General features: G+C 40.1%; 1 non-coding gene and 1 pseudogene across 1 annotated transcript; one reads left to right on the top strand and one right to left on the bottom strand.

Annotated features, from left to right (window-relative positions):
* Window positions 1-175: 175 nt before the first annotated feature.
* On the bottom strand, window positions 176-20,640 carry LOC109126446 (uncharacterized; annotated as a pseudogene).
* Window positions 11,865-11,971, top strand: LOC147948578 (small nucleolar RNA R71). Its single transcript, XR_015585988.1, has one exon. It is a non-coding gene; the product is annotated as a small nucleolar RNA R71 (small nucleolar RNA).
* Window positions 20,641-22,116: the final 1,476 nt, after the last annotated feature.

Raw genomic sequence — 22,116 nt, 5'->3', positions numbered from 1 at the left:
AAACCATAATATTCTCTGTTTTATTACATTAGCATATTATGTAAAAAAACAAAAGATTAACTTATGTTTAACCTAATTAGAAAAAGGAATTGATAAACATGAATATATGGCTTAATCCTAATCAAAATAAGATTTCTAGAATATTATTCGGTTTGGACTTTATGGCCTCATGGGTTCACTTTAATAACCGAACATTGACATTACGTAATAATTGGCTACGTACCCAAGATTCCTCCAATATATGGCGTTGTTTGCGTTCTGCTTCATTTGCACAGTTAATAGAGCAAATGTATATATCAGACGTTCCAAGCCTCTTTAAGATGATAGGGTACATGTAGTACAACTCACAGTCCCTGCAAAATGGACGAGAGATACTATTATTGAGCACCACCTCATATGGTATGTCACAATAATTTATTGTGCTTCTTGGCATGAGCCCTGCAAAGTCTCTGAGCACACACTTTTTATGCAAACTAGCTCGGTGATCTTTACACCTGTAGAACCATATCATTGGATTCATTTCTTTCTCACAAATGTCACACCAGTATTTGCCACTTGCTTTTTCGCCGTAGCATAGTGAGAGAGGATTATCGTCTACTCTATGCTTTACTCGCTGTGGTAAAGTAGCGCAATTGAAGCATAAGACAAATCCACAAGCATTTTCAATGCACATAAGCCGAAGAGAATACAACATACTGTTGCAACCATTGCATCTTTGTGGTTCCACTTGTGGAATGTAATATAAAGGATGATGCGGATGACTTGGATGGACAAACGGCTCAGAGATTGAACCGCACATAACATCTAACTTCTTATTCCCACACTGGTACATGAAACCAATGGACACTCTACAACAACCTTCACACCTAAAAAAATCGTCCAAGTTTGTTACTAGAGAAAGCCGTTCATTGTGTAACACATATCGTTTCCTTATGGGAGACTCGGCGCAGCTTTGGTGAAGATTGAAATCACAATGGATACAACCATTGAAGGATTGGAGACAAATGGGATAGGTGCAAGTATTGCACCGTGATACTAAGATTTTTGTGTCTCCTAATAGGTTCAATTAACCTTATGCGTTGTAATACTTAAGGTGTCAATCCAGTTGGAAAAGTTTACTATCACTCAATATGCTATCAAGAGGTCACAAGTTAAGCCAATTCGAAGAGTGTTTTTATCTAACAGTCCTAGAATGATCAAAATACGAAATGGAAATGAGTCACAGAACTAGAAACAAGAATGCATGACAAGAAGCAAAAGTGAATAAAAACGCAAACGATTCTAAGCATGAACAAACGAAATAGTTCCAAGAATGTAATAAAAATCAGAAGGAAAGAAGTCCTAAGGATGGGGTAATTGAGGTCGGTGGAGTATCCTAGTCTAAGGAGTGTTTAACATACCACAAGCAAAGTATCCCTAAACAATGAACATCACAACTTAGCTAATCCAATCTCTTGGCAAAAGCTACTCAGACTCAACCATTTCCATACCTAGCTCTCGCTAGAGAAACGTGGTTGGGCAGGCATGACAAACAAGTTCATTCACGTCAACAAACATCCTAGACAACTAATCTCTTAGGCTAGGAATGTAAGTCTCTGGCACTAGTTGGTCAGACAGTTCATCAAACACCTTTTGGGTGTGGAAATGTCTCAAACCTAGTTCCAATTGATCAGAGAGAAACTAGCAATTCTAACTCTAGTCCAGAAGGGAATCATACAAATCAAGCTTAAACACCCTACATCCTAAGATCCTCCACCTAATCTATCCCATCCTCAAGAACTAACACACTACTCAGATCCGAAAATCATAGTCAAGGATGCACACACAGAAATCATTGAATCAAGCATAATAGGATAGATAAAAATAAGATGAACAACTTTGTAGAAGGAATCAAATGCAAAATCTGAATAAATCTCAAAAATATCAGAATACAAGTCTCAAAACGTATTGGTGGCTAGGTTCAGAAACCTTCTGGGAACGAAAACGAGATTAAAAGATAAGATGTCTCCGCAAAGACTTAACAAAATGTATATATATTAGTCCAACATGGAAAGCCCTAAAACTTAAAACTACAAGGTAAAGCGTCGGTTCGGTAATCTCCTGAAGCGTGTGAAACCAAACGTCCTTCTTACCGACATGTGCGATCGAGTCCGCGTGCGTCGAATGGAATGCAATGTCATCATGGCTCGGATGGAAGGCTGAGGAGCATGGCTTGGAAGGATAGCTCGGACGGAACGGAGATGGTGACAATGGCTCGGACGAGACGGAGATGGTGACAATGGCTCGGACGAAACGGAGATGGTGACAATGGCTCGGACGAGACGGAGATGGTGACAATGGCTCGGACGAAACGGAGATGGTGACAATGGCTCAGACGAAACGGAGATGGTGACAATGGCTCGGACAAGACGGGCTTCGAACGTCTCCTAAATACCTGAAATACTCCAAAATGCACAATGCATGCAAGGATGATGCAAGAGCTACCTAGACGTGCAAAGTGTATAGAAAGAACTAGAAAATGATGCAAACCAATGAGTTATCCTAGCTAAATGCATGATAAAAATAGGCTAAGGAGAGACAAAATATAGACATATCAACTCCCCCAAACTTACTCTTTGCTTGCCCTCATGCAAACAATCAAGAATAGAGTATGGAGAAGAGGTGTGAAGATGGGGTCTCAGAATCTAAAACATGCTAAATAAAATAGTTAGAATCAAGGTCCTTGTTTTTAGTTCTATGATGCATGGTGAAGGAACTCTATATTTTTTTCTACACATGCAATCCTATCAATCATTCCCTTTAACATTCATTAACAGAGAACCGTGAATCAACCTAAGCAATGTCGTTGAACTCATTTGGCTAGGGTGAAGGGTTAGAGACTTAGATGGTCTCCTTCTCGAGTGGATTCATCAATACATGACAAGGTTCTCTCACCGAAAATGAGTTGAGCTTAAGAGAAGGCTAAAGGTTGAAACCAACTGACACATACAAGAGCAGCGTCCTGTCTACCCAAAGAACATTCCAAACCGAAGTTGGTCCTATCTCTACCCTTCATCAGAAACATCATCTCAAACCCATTCTTTCACTCTTTATACTTGGTCTTAGGAGAAGTTCACTTATTATCATTCTAGCGGATTGGGAAATCTTTATTATCACTATGGTTCTTTTTCATTTCTTCTAAGGAATCTAGACATCTTAAACATTTTACTTTATTTTCTTTGTCTAATCTTTTCGTTTTATGCCCAGAACCAATAACTCATTATTTTGCTCAACCCAAATCCTTTACTAGACTTGTAAACCTCGAAAACACATCCCCCTCCTAAAGATTTTCTCCGCTTTACTTTCTTTTTACACTCACTCTTCTGCACAAATCCATACCCAATACCCAAAATCGAGTTCTCACCTAGTCCTACTAGTCCGGATAACGCGAACTAGAACTAAACAGGATCCTACTCTTGTCGGTTAGAACCTAACACTTTCTAACAAGCTCAACTCGGAAAAAGGCCTGACACTCAAGAATACAATTGGCTTGAAAGAACGGTTGGTTAAGGGTGCGGGAAACTGTTCCATAGATGGGAATCAGCTACTTGGATTGACAAGGGTGGTAAAAATGTGAAAGACAATCCAAGTATGTATATGGTATCCATGAGTTCAACTTCAATGCATAACAGGATAATTGCAAGTCAAGATTAGGTTCAAGTAGATAGGGAATGATATCAATTCAAAACATGCTTCAATCTTAACTTTTCAGGTTCAATCAACAAGCATCAAAGAATTAAGAACAAGGGCTTTGATCCTATCCTATTGAATCCAGCATGCTAACAAGGTTACAATCATCATCAACCCCTATGCTAAATGCAACAACCCTATATGAATAAACCTAAACACAATCCTAATATGCAAGTGCAAACTACATGAACACTCTGTTTTTGTGGAAATTTTCGAATTGTTTTTTTTTCCAATTTTTTTGTTTTTTTTTTCAATGCAAATAGATGGATGCAGACTCTAACATAATATGATGCAAAAATTTGAAATAAGAATCACAAAACACGACATCAGATACATCATCTCAAACCCTCCCCCAAACTTAAATTACACAGTCTCCTGTGTAAGAAAAATTTGCAGGAGGATTTAAGAATCACAACACAAACAATGCAGAAATGAAATGGTATATACAAAGGAAGGTAGGAGTACCTCAGTAGTAGAAAAAGGAGTCTGAGCTCGCCCAAGGAGTTGGTGCGTGGTACTGGCTCTTTCCTTCACCGAGTTCGGGATCCGCAGGAGTGGTCTCACCTGGTTGGTCGACTTGTTGCTCAACCGCTTGCGTGTTCTGATAAGTGTTCGGCTGCTCGTCGCACTGATAAGTGTTCGGTTGAGTCTGTTATGAGCTGCTCTGACCCCCTTGGCCATTCGCGAATCCGAGTATTCCTCGAAGTGGAACTGCTCTGGGCGATAGTCCTCTGGGCGGTAGTCCTCTGTGTCTTCTTCCATTGGCTCTGCGCGTGTTTCCGCAGCGTCGACATGATCCTCTTCAGCTTCAGATTTGTATAAGATAGCCGTAGAAGGGATAAACTCGATATGCTCTCCCCCTATGATTGTAGTCAACTCGACGCAAGGGAGGAGTAATCCCGAAGGTCCGACCGCAGGATGCACAAACTTGTAGAGCAACCTTCCATGCCTCAAACCCCAATCCAAAGTGCGTAGCTGTCGCAGGTAGTTGATGTCTATCCAACGTGGTGGGTGCGACTCAGAGTGTAGGGGGATGCCAGCAGCCTCAAGGAACCAAGTCACGATGCCTCCCATGCACATCACTCTGGGAGTGTGGTTGAGGCTTAGTCGCGAGACCCAATGCTTGTATGTCAGCATGTAGTTGATAAGGTAGAGCGAGACGGAAGTGTTGGATATGTCACCTTGCAGCGCGGTGCAATCCATGGCAGTGAATGAGAGTCCCTTAAGCGTTAAATCGATCATCTCTAGCTCGCCATTCGTCATGTATCCTTTAATCTCTTTAGCGTAAAATGCATTGGTGACCACCTTCTGGAAGTAACGCAACACTGGGCTTCGCATGTTCAGCGCTTTTGTCTTCGAGGAAGTGAATGTGGGTGTGCTCCCAATCGTTGCCTAGAGTGCGGATATCTCATTCCGATCGAACTGCGGCGTAGTCCCCGTTCCGCTAGGAAATCCAAACATCTCTTCGACAGTTTTGAAACTGAGAGTGTAGAACTGGCCATGAACACGAAATGTAATGTAACCCAGACCTCCATCAGACATCATTCCTGGTTCATCCACATACAGAAGCGTCTCCAGCGTACAGAGGAACTGAATTGTCTCCTCCCTGTATCCGCTTTTTGTTGTGTTCATGATTCCCTCCAGATGGCACCGCCTAAACAGATACTGAACATCCTCCCAAATCCCGAGTTGCTGCATAGTCTCAACATGGTGATATCTTGTTCCCTCAAACTCCATCTGCTGGAACAGTTCGTAGTATTCCTTGGGAGTTAATTTCATCTCTGCGCTCTTCCGTTTGACCGATTTTCTGGGAGCTGGTGTTGAGCGCAACGCAGGTTTCTCCTGTTCGTAATCACTCCCGTCCTCCTTTGAGTTTGAAGCTTGTGCCGGTCGCTTCCCGCTACTCTTGCTCTTAGAGAGCGGTTTGTTCTGTCTGCTTGACCCAGCACCTTGCGTAGGCGGCTTGGAAGTAGCAACACGTCTGGAACCTAACAACCATACTTATCATACATCTCGTCCCAAAAATTGTCAGACATTGCAAAGCTGAGACAATTCAAACTCAAAATCAAAGATTAGTAGGTTAGTGACCGGGCAATAATACAAATCGCAAAAAATCAATGAGAGTGAGTATGGCGCGAGACAAACGAAGATGGTGATAATGGCTTGATCGAAACGAAGATTGTTACAGTGGCTCGGATGAAACGAAGATTGTGACAGTGGCTCGGTCAAAACGAAGGTTGTTACAGTGGCTCGGATGAAAATTTAGAGTGGCGACGGGAATCACGGCTCACACGGGAACGAAGATGGTCGCAGTGGCTCGGACGACAGCAAGATGGTCGCAGTGGCTCGGATGACAGCAAGATGGTCGCAGTGGCTCGGACAACAGCAAGATGGTCGCAGTGGCTCGAACGGGACGAAGAGAAGTGACAGCTCGAGCTGATGCCTTGAATGAGATGTGGAACAGTATCTCAGGAGAGGCGGTTGGTGAGTGTCTCGAGCGGAGCTTCGCAGGGTGGACGAGAATGGCTCGGACGACAGCGGGATGGCGGCAGCGGCGGACACGACGAGGATGATGGCTCGATCGGGAGTGTGGCTTTATGGAGGCAGCAGTTCTCTTCGGCAGGTCTAGCAAGGGAGAGTGAAAGGTGTGAGTGTTTGTGGGTTGGGGAGAGTTTATTTTGCTTGGTGAGAGGAGAGAGTAGAGAAAAGATGGTATAAGTAGAGGGATGGTGAAGATGTCGTGCAAGTGGGAGAAGACAGAGAGTTGTGAGGATGGTGGTGAAGTGAGGTGACACAAAGTTGATGTGTTTGGTGTGAGGGAACAAGAGAGAGATGGGAGGTGAGGTGACAAGAGAGTTGAAGAATCTCGTGGGGGAGGGAAAGAGCAAGTGGCTCGATGGTACCATTATTTTTTTGTTTCGAAAAGAAATAAAAAGTTTCTCCCCAATCTCTTTTTCACTCTGCTTTTTCTCTGTATCCTCTATCTCTATTGTCAACACTCCCTTCTGTAGATTCCTGAAAACAAGAAAACCAAAAAAAAAAATTAAAAACACAAGGATCCTAAAAAAATAATATTTACAGTGATACCTTTGGGACTTCCTCCCAAGTGAGCTTGTTTAAAGTCACTAGCTTGACTTTTCAGCTTTTTAGGCTTTTGGGGGTTCATGGAGGAGCACAGAAAACCCCTCTGGGCGGACTTGATCAGCTAAATATTTTTATACTCTTTGGCCGTTTACAGTGAATTCGCTGCCATCCTTGTTCAGAAGAGTGATAGCTCCAAATGGCAGAACGTCTTTGACTGTAAATGGTCCAGACCACCTAGACTTAAGCTTTCCAGGAAATAACTTAATTATGGAATTGAACAGCAAAACCTGATCTCCAGCTTTGAGCTCCTTGACAATAATCTTCTTGTCATGAAAATTCTTTGTCCTCTCCTTGTAAATCTTGGAACTCTCATAAGCATCAAGTCTTATTTCTTCTAACTCATGCATGTCAAGAGTTCTCTTAGCCTGAGCTGTGTCAATATTCAAGTTCAGCAGCTTGATTGCCCAAAGTGCCTTGTACTCAACCTCCACAGGGAGATGACATGCTTTACCATATACCAACTGAAACGGTGTTCTGCCTATTGGCGTCTTGAACGCTGTTCTGTATGTCCAGAGAGTCTCGTCCAACTTGACAGACCAATCTTTCTTCGAAACTCCAACAATTCTTGACAAGATACCCTTGATCTGTTTGTTCGAAACTTCAACCTGACCACTGGTCTGAGGGTGATACGCAGTAGACACTTTGTGCTTGACCCCATACTTTCTTAGCATGCTCTCAAAAACTTTGTTGACGAAGTGAGTTCCACCATCACTAATCACCGCTCTAGGTATCCCATACCTTGGAAAGATTATACTTTTGAACAGCTTCAGAACAACCTTGTGATCATTGGTGGGGGGTTGAATGGTCCCATGAAGTCTATCCCCCAGACGTCAAATATCTCCACTTCCAGGATCAGATTTTGGGGCATCTCGTTTCTCCTTGTGATGTTGCCGATCCTCTGACAAGCGTCACACTTGGTGATGAAGTTGTGAGCGTCTTTGAACAAGGTTGGCCACCAGAGACCTGCTTGAAGAACTTTTTGAGATGTCTTGAATGTGGCGAAGTGACCTCCATAGGTGGAACCGTGACAGTGCTCAAGCACTCCCTGCACTTCCCCTTCTGCTATGTATCTTCTGAACAGACCGTCAGAACCTCTCTTGTACAGATAGGGTTCATCCCAGAAGTAGTGGTTGACCTCTCTGAAAAGCTTCTTCTTCCTGTATGGATCCATGTCATCAGGAACTTCTCCACATACCTTGTAATTCACAACATCTGCATACCAGGGTGCAGTCTCAGAAGTGATTGCCATGCATCTGATTTTGAGGTTCTCAACCCCTGTGTCATGCATCCGCTCACAAACCTGGGCTACCAGAATCATCTATGGGGACAACATCATCAATTCTCATTCTAGACAAATGATCTGCAACTCCGTTTTCTATGCCTTTTTTGTCAACTATTTCCATGTCAAACTCCTGAAGAAGCAGGATCCATCTCAACAGTCTCGGTTTGGTATCCTTCTTCGAGGAGATGTGTCTCAGAGCGGCATGATCGGTGTATACAATGACCTTCGAACCCACAAGATAACTCCTGAATTTTTTGAATGCAAACACAACTGCTAGGAGTTCCTTCTCTGTGGTAGCATACCTTCCCTGAGTCTCGTCCAAGGTGCGACTCGCGTAGTAGATGACATGAAGCTTCTTGTCAATATGCTGTCCCAGAACTGCTCCAACTGCGAAGTCTGAAGCATCACACATGATCTCAAAAGGATGATCCCAATTCGGAGCTTGCACTATGGGTGCTGAAACCAAGGCTTCCTTGATCGTACTAAAGGCTTCCAAACATGCTGCATCAAATTCGAACTCAACCTCCTTGCACAACAACCTTGTCAAAGGTCTTGCAATTTTTGAGAAGTCCTTGATGAACCGCCTGTAAAACCCAGCATCTCCCAGAAAACTCCTGATGTCCTTCACTGTCTTAGGCGGTTGAAGCTGAACCATGACCTCAATCTTTGCCTTGTCAACCTCAATTCCTCTTTCAGAAATCTTGTGTCCCAGAACGATCCCTTCTTCAACCATGAAATGGCACTTCTCCCAGTTCAGCACGAGGTTCGTCTCCTCACATCGCGTCAATACCCTGCACAGATTCAACAAACAGGAGGAGAAAGTGGAACCGTATACAGAGAAATCGTCCATAAACACTTCCACTGACTCCTCAATTAAATATGAGAAATTTGAAGTCATGCACCTCTGAAAGGTGGCAGGAGCATTGCACAAGCCAAATGGCATGCGTCTATAGGCAAAAGTGCCATAGGGACAAGTAAAGGTTGTCTTTTCCTGATCATTTGGGTGAATAGGGATTTGGAAGAATCCACTATACCCATCAAGGAAACAATAATAGGGATGACTAGCTAGTCTTTCCAACATTTGATCAATGAAAAGCAGAGGAAAATGATCTTTCCTAGATACAGCATTCAACTTCCTATAATCTATACACATCCTATGTCCTGTGATGGTTCTAGTTGGGATTAACTCATTTTTGTCGTTTTTAATCACAGTTATGCCTCCCTTTTTAGGTACACAATGCACTGGAGATACCCAAGTACTATCAGAGATAGGATAGATAACTCCAGCGTCAAGTAGTTTCAGGATTTCTTTCTTAACTACCTCTTTCAGATTAGGATTCAATCTTCTTTGGGGTTCAATACTAGCATATGATTCATTTTCAAGATTGATCCTATGGGTGCATAGACTAGGTGAAATTCCCTTGATATCATCTAAAAAATAACCAATAGCCTTTCTATACTTTTTCAGCTCAGTTATTAGCATCCCCAATTCATCATCACTCAACCTAGCATTTACTATGACAGGATAAGTAGAATTGGTTCCCAGAAAAACGTACCTGAGTCCGGAAGGGAGAGTTTTGAGTTCTACCTTCGGAGCTTTCAGTTCCGACCAGTCGTCAGCATGGGCGTCAGAAGCGGTAATAGTCGAGCATGGTCCGAACGGTGTCTCGAGCGGTGACTCAAGTCGGGTCTTGACGTCGGTCGAGTGGGAGGTTTCACGTTCTGAATTCTTTGTCTCAACTACACATACCTCTTCTGCGTCAGACAACTGCTCGAATTCTTCTGGTTCGTCCGTTTCTCTGTGGGAGTCTAGCATATTCTTGTAACAAATGGTCTCCCCATGCAGGAACCCTTCTTCTCCATCCTTGGTTAGAGCAGTTTTGAGATGATCCTCCTCAGCTAGTTCCTCCAACAACTCATCAGCCTACTTATCCATCTCCTCAATGTAGAAGACTTGTCCTCCTATTGTTGGCTTCTTCATAGTATCCTTGATGTCAAACTTCATAATGAAGTCGTCTCCCAGATTGAGATCAATCTTGCCATTTCTGACATCAATGATGGCTCCAGCAGTCGCCAGGAACGGTCTTCCTAGGATCAGATGATCCTTTGGTTCTTCGTCCATCTCTAGAACCACAAAGTCGGTTGGCACTTCCACGTCTCTAATCCTGACAGGTAAGTCCTCTAAGATACCATGTGGAAGTCTCACTGATCTATCTGCAAAGATGAGGGAGATGTCGCATCCCTTAAACCTTGTGAAACCCAACCTCTTAGCCACAGAGAATGGCATCAGATTCACTGAAGCGCCAAGATCACATAAACACCTCTCAAAAGACATGGGTCCAATGGAGCAGGGTAGAGTGAATGATCCAGGATCTTTGAGCTTCTTGGGTACAACCTTCTTCTGGATGATTGCACTGCACTCAAGACTTGGTACCACCATGCCTTGAACTTCTTTTGATCTCTCCATCACCAAGTCCTTGAGGAATTTCTGGTAGTGAGGAACAAGTGCGACTGCATCCAGCAATGGCATTCTCAACTCAATCTCCTTGACTTGCTTTTCGAACAAGGCTTTGTACTTCTCAGTAAGCTGCTTCTTGAACCTCACTGGAAATGGTAGAGGAGGCTTGTACGGTGGAGGGATGAACCTCGCAGGTCTGTCTTCAGGAACAGCAAGCTCCTTAACAGCTTCAGGTTCGAATTGCTTCACAGGCTCGATTGGATCTTTGACTGCTTCGACGGGTTCTCCATCTGAGCGTCATCCTGACCGAAATCCTCCCCATCAAATTCTGCACTGTCCTCAGTGACGTCTGGAACTCCTTTCCTGGGAGGCAATGTTTTCCCACTTCTCAGCGTAATGGCATTGGCGAACTCCTTGGGGTTCTAAACAGCTTTACCTGGGAATTGGCCAGGCTTTGGTGCAGAAGTAGAAGCCGATTGGCCCTCCATGTACCTTATCTTCGAATTCAGAGTTTCGAATTTGACGTTCAGATCATTGTAGGAACATTCCATCCTCTGACTAAGGTCAGCGAACTTCTTTGCAGTATCCATGGAACCGCTAGCTTGGCCCTAAAGAATTTGTTGCATCATCTGCTTCACTTCTTGATCTGGGGTTGGTGTAGGCTGAACTGGTTTAGGGCGGAATCCTGGCGGTGGTCCTGAGGGAGCTTGGTAACCTTGTTGGAACTGTTGTTTTGGAGCGAATCCCGGATTGTAAGGCACAAAACGTTTTTGTTGCCCTTGCTGTTGGTGTTGAGGCGGGTACACTTGATCTTGTGGATTAGCAACATTGGTACTTCGGTAAGACAAATTGGGGTTCGTCTTGTAGGAGTTGTAACCTTTGTTGTATCCACCCTGATTCTGAACATAGCTGATCTCTTCACTCTGCTCACCCTCCCCATCTGGAACTTGGAAAGGATTGTCCTCAGAGACGAAGTGGACGCTCCTCTGCTGGCTCAGCAAGATACGGTCAAGCTTCTCATTGACATTCTTGAGGTCCTTCTTGTACTTCTCTTCAGACCCAGCGTCGCCACGAAATGTGCGGTCATAATCCTCATTTTAGTTGCCATCGGACTGAGCGAGATTCTCCACCAGTTGCCAACCTTCATCGACGTCCTTGTTCAGGAAGTTACCGTTAGAAGCGGTGTCAAGCAGCATACGTATTTTGGGAAGGACACCACGGTAGAGAGTACTCACTAATGACTCGTTGCTGAAACCATGGTGTGGGCACTGGCTGTGGTAACCCTTGAAACGCTCCCATGCTTCACAGAATGATTCTGAGCTCTTCTGAGTGAAGCTGGAAATCTCATTCCTAAGACGGGCTGTTCTAGAGTTGGAGAAAAACTTGGCCAAGAATACCTTCTTGCAGCCATCCCAGGTGGTGATTAATCCCTTAGGAAGGTTTTTCTCCCATTGATGAGCTTTGTCACCAAGGGAGAATGGGAAGAGGCGCAGCTTGTAACCATCCTCACTCACGCCGTTGATCTTGGTGAGACCACAAAGACGGTCGAACTCGTCCAAGTGGTCGAGTGGATCCTCCATAGGCAACCCGTGAAACTTGTTTCCTTGGATCATGGTGATCAGACCACTTTTGATCTCGAAGTTGTTGTTCGGCACGGCGGGAGGGACGATTCTAGCACGTTGAGTGTGAGTGTTTGGTGCATCCCCAGCACCAATGTTCTGCGGTCCCTGATGTGGTTCATGCTGTTGTTCCATAGTGACGTGTGCGGGATGCTCAATGGGTTGACGAGCTTGTCGTGGGCGTTGCAACCGGTTGATTTCATCGATCACAGGAAGGAGATTCTGATGCCCTCTTGATCTGGTGTGCATGCAAGGTTGCAATCAACAGGAACCTGAGATGCAAAACAAACAAGCAGAAAACCAAAACAAGTCAGTACTCGGAATGATAAATGTAATGAAACTTAATCTTGCAAAACTTGAAATCTTAAATGTAGCAAAAAGAATCCCAAATGGCAACGGCGCCAAATTGATACTAAGATTTTGGTGTCTCCTAGTAGGTTCAATTAACCTTATGCGTTGTATTACTTAAGGTGTCAATCCAGTTGGAAAAGTTTACTATCACTCAAGATGCAATCAAGAGGTCACAAGTTAAGCCAATTCGAAGAGTGTTTTTATCTAACAGTCCTAGAATGATCAAAATACGAAACGGAAATGAGTCACAGAACTAGAAACAAGAATGCATGACAAGAAGCGAAAGTGAATAAAAACGCAAACGATTCTAAGCATGAACAAACGAAATAGTTCCAGGAATGTAATAAAAATCAGAAGGAAAGAAGTCCTAAGGATGGGGTAATTGATGTCGGTGGAGTATCCTAGTCTAAGGAGTGTTTAACATACCACAAGCAAAGTATCCCTAAACAATGAACATCACAACTTAGCTAATCCAATCTCTTGGCAAAAGCTACTCAGACTCAACCACTTCCATACCTAGCTCTCGCTAGAGAAACGTGGTTGGGCAGGCATGACAAACAAGTTCATTCACGTCAACAAACATCCTAGACAACTAATCTCTTAGGCTAGGAACATAAGTCTCTTGCACTAGTTGGTCAGACATTTCATCAAACACCTTTTGGGTGTGGAAATGTCTCAAACCTAGTTCCAATTGATCAGAGAGAAACTAGCAATTCTAACTCTAGTCCAGAAGGGAATCATACAAATCAAGCTTAAACACCCTACATCCTAAACACCTAATCTATCCCATCCTCAAGAACTAACACATTCCTCAGATCCGAAAATCATAGTCAAGGATGCAAACAAAGATATCATTGAATCAAGCATAATAGGATAGATAAAAATAAGATGAACAACTTTGTAGAAGGAATCAAATGCAAAATCTGAATAAATCTCAAAAATATCGGAAAACAAGTCTCAGAACGTATTGGTGGCTAGGTTCAGAAACCTTCTGGGAACGAAAATAAGATTAAAAGATAAGATGTCTCCGCAAAGACTTAACAAAATGTATATATAGTAGTCCAACATGGAAAGCCCTAAAACTTAAAACGACAAGGTAAAGCGTCGGTTCGGTAATCTCCTGAAGCGTGTGAAACCAAACGTCCTTCTTCCCGATATGTGAGATCTAGTCCGCGTGCGTCAAATGGAATGTAATGTCATCATGGCTTGGATGGAAGGCTGAGGAGCATGGCTTGGACGGATAGCTCGGACGGAACAGAGATGGTGACAATGGCTCGGACGAGACGGAGATGGTGACAATGGCTCGGACGAAACAGAGATGGTGAAAATGGCTCGGACGAGACGGAGATGGTGACAATGGCTCGGACGAAACGGAGATGGTGACAATGGCTCGGACGATACGGAGATGGTGACAATGGCTCGGACGAGACGGGCTTCAAACGTCTCCTAAATACCTGAAATACTCCAAAATGCACAATGCATGCAAGGATGATGCAAAAGCTACCTAGACGTGCAAAGTGTATAGAAAGAACTAGAAAATGATGCAAACCAATGAGTTATCCTAGCTAAATGCATGATAAAAATAGGCTAAGGAGAGACAAAATATAGACATATCACACCGCTTATTTTCGTCAAAAAGAAAACCATTAACGTGGAATCTTAGGGTAATGCTCTTTGCAGCTGAAATGTTGTATTGTGTTGTTATCTATTACCACATATGGCTCCATATCTTCTGTCTCTTCAGAAACTCCTTCGAGTTCTTTCTCGTTCCACACTTCCTTTTTAGTAGCACATTTTATTATAGTATATGATTCTCATTGTATATAGTTCATATTATTATGGTTTAATTGGAGTCTGTATAGTTTAGGATTAGCTGGTTTAGAGGCTTTGGTTTAGGCCTGGTCAATTGTATATAAACCTCCAATTATACATTTTATCTAATTAATGAGAATGAGATTATTTTACTAATATGGTATCAGAGCAAAATATCTATTTCTCCCTCACCGTCTAACAAACTTCTCCGACGAAAGATTTGAATCGTCACCGACGTTTGTTCTTTTTTTTTTTTCTGATCTGATCCTTTCGTTGTAGCCTCTTGCGTCTTCTTCTTCTCTTTCGATTCCTTTTCTAGTTCGACTACCTCTCGTTTGATTGGAGCTCGATCTGCCATTGGAAAACGAAAGACAACATCGAAGTATCGCTCATCTACACCGGATCTGCTGGAAAATGATTCTCCGATCTCTCGTGACAAGTCTCGAAGCTCGTCGCCGTTGCGAGTCGCCTCTGGATCTACGCATCAGGCACTCGACACTCGTCCTTCGTTGTTTTCTCCTCCGTTCACGGTTTTGAACTCTCCTGACAACATTCACAGTCCCTATCATCTTCACAGCTCCGATCATCCAGGTTTGGTTCTTGTTCCTGATCTCTTAGATGGAACAAACTATAGAACTTGGATTATAGCTATGACTACGAGTATTGAAGCTAAGAATAAGTTAGGATTTGTGGATGGATCTATCGTTCGACCTGCGGAAACTGATCCTTACTATCCTATATGGAAGCGATGCAATAGTATGGTGAAATCATGGATGCTTAACAGTGTGACAAAACAGATCTATTCCAGTATCTTGTACTTTCCTACCGCTGTAGAGATCTGGAAAGATTTGTACACTCGCTTTCACAAGTCTAATCTTCCACTGTTGTATAAGCTTCGCCAACAGATTCATTCGCTTCGTCAAGGTAGCATGGATTTGTCTACTTATCATACGAAGACTCAATCGTTGTGGGAAGAACTGTCTAGTCTTCAGGTGACTGGGAGGACTGTTGAATATCTTTTGGCTGAAAGAGAGACAAACCGTGTCATTGATTTCTTGATGGGAATCAACTGCAACTATGACACTGTGCGTAGTCAGATATTGATGAAGAAAAGCTTGTCGTCTTTGTCTGAAGTCTACAATATGCTAGACCAAGATGACTCTCAAAGGTCAGCTGTTATACCTCCATCGTCTGGTACTCTTGATTCTTCAGCTTTTCAAGTTAGTCAACAGCAATCTCAGGGCGCATCTTCTGGTGGATACAACTTTCAGAGAGAAAATAAGTCAATGTGCACTTTCTGTGGTTGAATTGGACATGTCATGGATAAATGTTACAAGAAGAATGGTTATCCTGTTGGTCATCCTCGTTTCAAGTCTTCACAGACCATCCCTACAACAGCTAATGTCATTGCTGAGAGTGGTCCTGACGGTAGTATCATCACAGAAACTCCAAAACTGAGTGATGATCTCTCCACCAAACAGATGCAACAGATAGTTTCCTTCCTCAACACCAGAATCCATAGCTCTGCTCCCACACCTGAAGTTCATGCGGTTTCAGTGTCTTCCATCCCATCTTCTTTACCTAATGGTCCAACACCTGGTAACTTTTATCCCTCTATCATTTGTTCTTTTCCAGTGTTGATATACCAGATCCTTTTTCTCATACTAAGCGATATGTCTGTTCCGCAAATAGCAATCTTATTGCTATCAATGCTTGGGTGATAGACACAGGAGCTACTAATCATATTTGCCATGATAAATCCTCTTTTTCCACTTTCAAGCCACTTTCCAATACTAACGTAAACCTTCCTAATGGGGGTCTAGTGAGCATTGTTGGGATAGGATCTATTCATTTGGGCAATCATTTAGTTCTTCACGATTTCCTTTTCATTCCCCAATTCAAATTTAATCTCTTAAGTGTCAGTTGCTTGACAAAATCTATGGGTTGTAAAATCTGGTTTGATGAGAATTCTTGTGTTCTTCAGGATCTTTCTTGGGACTTAATGATTGGAATGGGTAGACAGGTGGCTAATCTCTACTTTCTGGACATAGAGTCAATAAATTTACCTGTCCATAAAGCTTATTTTCTTGCTGCTACTGTCACCTTTCATGACCTCTGGCATAAATGGTTAGGTCACCCTTCTCTTTATAAGCTTCAGTCTCTTTCTAATGTTTTACATTTCAATTATGAACTAAAACTTTTGAAAGATTTTCATTGTAAAACTTGCCACTTGGCAAAGCAAAAACATATACCGTATATTTCTAAGAATAATATTAAAAATCTTCCTTGTGAATTGGTTCATATAGACACTTGGGGTCCTTTTTCTGTTCCTACTCACAATGGTTTCAAATATTTTTTGACCATCGTTGATGATCAATCACGGGCTACCTGGGTTTATCTAATGAAAAGTAAATTAGATGTTCTTCACATTTTTCCTTCTTTTGTTCAAATGGTTGAAACTCAGTTTGAGACTAGAGTTAAGGGGGTAGATCTGACAATGATCAAGAGTTGCATTTCGAATGAACAACATAGTGAGGACACCTTTGACAAGAATACCCGCCCCAAGTCCAATCTACCTTTTGGCGACAAACTCCACATACAGAATTCACAACACCAAGAACAGAAGTGCGAGATATATGGTGATCATGTCGATTGATGTTTATGAGGCGTGGAAGGCGAAGGCAGTCTTGATGGATCATGAAACCACATTGAAAACATGCATAAGGACTTCGATCTCCCTTCAACCCGCAAGCATTACATGTAAAAGAATCCAGTCTTGGGAGAAGGGTGAGTTGGTGATCGTGAGCTTTCAAATGTAAAATATATTGTGGGGGTGGGCTTAAAGCACATCTCATATCCAAGCTGAAGTTACAAGCAGGGCAATGATAAAACAATCTATCATCCAAATTTCTTGCGCAAAGACGATATTTACCATCAGAATAGTCAGGAAGTTTACTTGTGTGGAGCTTAAGAGGGTGTAAGGGGTGGTAAGTGTGGTGTACCTCTGACGGATGTTCTACCTCCGGTGAAGTCCATACACAATTCACATGGAAGGCTAAATCACATTCATGACATTTGTAAGGGAGCCCATACCCAGCCTCCCCACATTTTGCATTGCAATCGAACTGGATCAAACTCTTGTCCTTGAGAAGGGTGAGCTTGATGCGCCTCAGAAACATCAATAACCTCTGGTGGTGGGAACTTGGCACAAAACAGATCCACATCAATATGTTCCTTTCAAGTCTTTTTCTCGAACCACTTAAACTCTTTGTTCAATCTCAAAGATACATAACTTTTTTTAGTTAGTCGATAACAAATAAAATTAAATATATAATACATTTTCAGCAATATATATATGAAATATATACTATCTATATTAACATTTTTGAAGTACATTTTGGTTTATGCCCTTTAAGTTTTGCTTATTTAATTTTTTTTATTTACAACATTAACCCCTAACAATTTTCCTAAAATAACATTTCGTAGAAACTCAATTAAAAGAACTATTTAAATCGACCTAATTTGATATGTTTATTACCATAAATAGCTTGACAACATCTATACATTTCGATTTTTCCAAAAACAACTCTACGCAATAAATTTTTAATCCCATAAAAATCTCCAAACTTATTTTAATAGATCTTTAGAGACTGTATGATCTCTTAAATTTAAATGACACAACCGAATTTGAGTAACCAATGATTACAGTCGCAATAATTATTATAATGTTAATAAAGTTAATAAAAACGAGAACCCAACTTTAGAAACTCAATATTCGGGTAAATTTAACCTTAGCATCAAGACGCTTCTATATATATATATATATATTGTGTCGTTAGTAATTAGATGCTTTAAATATATATATATATATATATATATATATATATATATATATGTATATTTCTGTTATTTGAAAATTTATTTCATCACATTTTCAAAAAATTATGTTTTGCTTTATGTTTTGCTCAATTTTTCTTAATTTTTGCTTAAGTTTTGCTCAATTAATTGCGGTTAACATATATATATAATTTTGATTTTGATTCAAATATTTCAGTTTGTACCATTTAAATAAAATTTAGTCCAAGTTCAGGATGATAATCAATTTCTGGATAAATTCATAATTTCGTATTATAGAAAAACGGAAAACTATATGAAATTTCATACTATCTGATCAGAAATTGATAAATTCATAACCTCATGTCCTTCGGTGACTTCAGCTCCAGCCCCAGAATTGGTAGTCTTGTTCTCCGTATCGGAATGGTCTCGTCCACCCTCCGGACATTTGGACCCGTTGCGGTTCCAAACTTGCCACCCGCTAACTCCATCTTCATTCTTTGGCTGTGTTAGGAAGATTTTTTGGTATTTCCTGTATTATATTTTGTTTCAGAGAAAGGAAAACGTTGTATTAATAAGAATTAAAACACATACAGTATTTTATAAATGAGTACTGCATAATATAAAGTATTAAACTACTTTTAAAATGCATAAAAATTGAAAATATTTTATATTATAAAATACAAAAACTTCTCTATATCATGAAACTGAGGGAGTATTAGTTTTGGAGGTAGGTGTAAATTAAGTTCAATTCTTTTTGGAATATCTAAAAATGGAAACCTGCGAACCACACTTGGACGACTTGTGACTGATTTTTTTTTTTTGTATGAATGTTAAATTATATTCACCAAAAAAAAGACTGTTTTACAAATTAATGCATCATTGTAGCTGAATTTAGAAATAGAAATCTAAAAAATGCTTAAGAAACAACTGATTAAAGAGGGTGAAATTGGAACCAGAGCTGAAGAACATTCTCATAACCAGAGACCGTCGACAAGGTGAGCAGCCTGTTGCGGATGCTTTTGTCGATGAACCGGAAGAGACTGGACGATGGAGTGGGAGCCGTACCATGCCGCCTAGCATTGCGTTCGCGCCAAAGACTGTGTATCGAAATTTGGAAAGTGTAACGCAGAAGAAAACGATGGAGCGGAGGGATGGAGTCGTCGAGTAGCAAAGAGGCCAAGTGATCCCAAACTACAGTGTACTTAGTCCCCAGCAGAGTAAGAGTCAGAGGAGACCAAAGTTGAGAGGAGTAAGGACAGGAGAAGAAGAGATGGTTTCGAGTTTCCTGCTGGCTGTTACAGAGGACGCATGCACCATTTGCAGTAGCCGTCCATTGGACCAACTTATCACCCGTCGAGAGTCGGTTGTGAAAAGCTAGCCAAGTAACAAAGTAGTACTTCGGAGTAGAGTGAGTGAACGAAACCCCACTAGACCAAGCGCAAGGAGGGTGCTGCTGACGGATTAGATGCCAAGTATCAGATGTTGCAAAGGTGGACTTGTGAGAGCCATTCCGGCATTGCCATAATGGCTGATCACGACCAAGGACCTGCAACAAAGGACTTGTGACTGATTAGTGGGTACGTCTCTCTCTCTCTCTAAATAAATCTACACAACACATGTTACACATCAATAATTTGTCATTAAGCTTTTCTTAACATCATACATAATTTAGGTTAGATCCTAATGAACTTAATAAAATTAATCAATGTTTGCTAAGGAACAAGTTCAAATTATTTAGGGTAATAATGTATTCATCCGTGAGATGTAAATTAGATTGATTTCGCTTATGTCATAGAGAGAGAGAGAAAGAGAACAACAGAGACGTACCCACTGTAATTAATTCTTTTTAAGAGAGATATCTATACATATATATATATATCATTAGTTCTTTTTAAGAGAGTGAGAACATATATACTCAGTAATAACAAAATAGTTGTGATATATATAGATATATATTGATATGAAATAATATTGACGTTATTGGCGTAATGTTTATATCCTCTCTCGACGTTATTGTACGTTACATGAAGTTTTATAATACGCCGTGTTCAGGATGTCAAATCGACAGTTTAATAATTAACAAAAAGAGGTTAAATAACTCAGGCAATCTCAACTAGGTGGGTGCCCGCGCTATGCGCGGATTGTTGTTTTGGTTTGTGTTTTTCTTTTGTGTTGTGACATTTGCTTATAGCATGTTTTGTGTTGTTTTTATAATTATGTGTGTTTAATATCAGTCAGTGCAACTGATTTCTTACTCTGTAATAGATGTTTGAGTAGTAGTTTGATTTCAATTCCTTCTTCTTGAGAACCTTTGGAACAACAATAGGAAACACCTTATTTAAAACCGCAAAAGTTTGAGTTACTGAAGTTGCAACAACAACTACTACTACGTAATCATCAATTTGCATAGCATCTGTATCTGATTTAAATGTGACAAAACGTATATAATAGTAATCAGTTATATCAATTGATTGTACCGTTGCTTAGGTTCATTATTTTTTTGTGAAAACTTTTGAAAAACTAATAAGACAACTGAGACAAATACTATTTAACTATTAAACATTATTTATTTATTAGTTTTACCAAATGTTTTTATATTTGTTAAAGTTAGTCTGTAATTAAAATTAGTTATTCTAACCACTGTTTTTTAAACAATTCTATTTTCTTCTGCTATAAATCTATTATTTATTTACTAAGTTAAGAAGTATTTTAATTTTAGTAAATTAAACAGTAAGTTATATAAGTTTGTTCAATTATCTAGAATAATTTTTTTTCAGTACCTCTTGTGTTTTTAACTTTGAATAATACGTATTTATAAAGTTAATTGTTTGTCTATAATAACTATACTGTTTGGTATGTTTTAATCAATTTTTAAATGGTTGTTGATATCTGTATTAAGTTATTATTTTAAAAATTTAGGTTTTAATATTTTAATTTAATCTGTTGTATAACACATTTTGATTTTAACGGATATAAGTATTTGAGGGGTTATATCTTTAAAATATTGTACTTACGAGATAGATTTAATGAAGTCTTATATTTTTTATCCTTTTTAAATGAAGTATAATTATTTCATAGGTATATTGTTAGGAGGCCTTTTATTTTGTTAAATTCGAGTTTGTAATAATTTATTTTTGTTTAAATGTAATATTATTGTAAATATATTTATTAATTGACCCATTGTGGCTGCGGTATATACTTGATACATTATTAAATTTGTCAATGTAAATAACAAATGCAATTTTCATTTTTAAGAGGTTATTTAATATTTTTCCGGTGTGTATTGCAAGTTTTATTTTTTTAAAACATTATATGTAGTCTTCTTTAGATATTTCCCTAAATAATATCTGCCACATATTGTTGTATCAACGTAGTAGTATTAAAAAACTCCATCAATTTGTATTTAGTTCCTTAAAAACAGTTTCCCTGTTTTAATTCTTTTCTTTCGGACGAGAAGATTAAAATATTTTAGTCCATAATAATATATTAAGTTAAGTAACTGTATTGTTCGGCCCAAATCAATTATTAAGAATCATAATATTCAGTTTTTAAATTAAACAAATGGACGAAGGGGTAACATCTTTGCCCAAATCGCCGTCGTCGACTATTTCAATCAACTTCTTTTAAATCAGCTTCTTTGATATTTATATCATTATGTATGTCCTAAAAGCATTTAAAACAATTCAACTGTTACCAGTTTTTATCAATATATGAAATAGAAGATTTTAAAAATCTTCAAGAAAAATATATACATGAAATTATACGTGCACTATTGCGCATTGTCGGCGTAATCTTTTATATTATAAATCACAAGTCACATGGCCAATGAAAATATGTTACATAGGATTTAAAAACATTTTAAGTTAATAAAAATCAGTTAAAAA

This window comes from Camelina sativa, chromosome 2 (genome assembly GCF_030686135.1).
Source record: "Camelina sativa cultivar CO46 ecotype springtype chromosome 2, ASM3068613v1".
In the NCBI taxonomy this organism is placed as follows: Eukaryota; Viridiplantae; Streptophyta; class Magnoliopsida; order Brassicales; family Brassicaceae; genus Camelina; species Camelina sativa.
The sequence above is the reverse complement of the archived record's forward strand: the minus strand, read 5'-3'. Positions and strand labels throughout refer to the sequence as shown.